We start from the raw sequence: 1,006 nt of genomic DNA on the forward strand, positions 1-1,006 counted from the left end.
TGAAATCATAAGATAAGAAATGAGATTGGGGAAATAAGCACAGATATAGAAGAGAAACTTAAGTACTTGGTTCAACTTTATGCATTATTCAGATCTTTAAAAGAAAACATTAATTTTACATCCCATTCCCTTCCTTTTCCCTCGGGGAGGTCAGCTGATGTAAATTTGAGCTTTCTGGTTTTATTCTAACTATTCTCTAATTAAGGGTGAAACAGGGTAAAAGTCTTGCAGAGCAGTGGTGGTGTTTTTTTTTTTAAGGGCACAGAGCACATTTATTTGGTGAACACTGATGGCAGCCTCAGGCTACTACACAGTCTCATGCAGGAGCAGGCACAGGGCTCTGGGCACACTGGGCATGTCTTCAGCCATTCGGCACCGTACGAATGAGCTCTTCATCGTTGATACAACCATGGCTACCCTCGTGCCCTGCCATCGGCATCTCTACATCTTCCTCTGTCATCTTCTCCAGAACATGTTGGATCTCAGCACCCATGATAGTGCCGTTCCCCTCCTTGTCAAACACTCTAAGGCCTTCAACATAGTCCTCAAAGGTATCCTGGTCCTTGTTCTTGGCCACAGTCTGCAGCATGGGCAGGAAGTGCTCACAGCCCAACACCTTCGCATCCATCTCATCACTCTTGAGGTTCCCCAGGACTTTGAGCACCCCTGCATTGTGGCGTTCTGGCTCAGGGCCCTCATCACGTCCCCTCACTGGCTGTGCAGAATCTTGCAACTCCCTGTTGCGTCAAAAAGCTGGAAGGCCTCCTTGAACGCTGCGGTCTTGTCCTTGGCGAAGTCACGCATCTTGACTATTTGCTTTGCCGGAACACTTCCTACAGCAATGGCTCCAGAACAGTACTTTTAAACCTGTATGTCATACCTGTTAATGGTTCATGAAATCTGTGTAGTGGATCTTGACCAGAATTTTAAAATGATATATAATCCTATATAATAAGAGAGGGATATGCTAATTATCCCAGATATGCTAATTAGTCATGACCAGTAC

The 1,006-nt window shown here is 45.2% G+C and overlaps 1 pseudogene across 1 annotated transcript; it reads right to left on the reverse strand.

The window, feature by feature from the left end:
* Nucleotides 1–361: 361 nt before the first annotated feature.
* On the reverse strand, nt 362–804 carry LOC308523334 (myosin light polypeptide 6-like; annotated as a pseudogene). The gene has a single exon. The product of its transcript is annotated as a myosin light polypeptide 6-like (transcript).
* Nucleotides 805–1,006: the final 202 nt, after the last annotated feature.

This window comes from Myotis nattereri (assembly GCF_964212035.1).
Source record: "Myotis nattereri genome assembly, chromosome: 1".
NCBI lineage: Eukaryota > Metazoa > Chordata > Mammalia > Chiroptera > Vespertilionidae > Myotis > Myotis nattereri.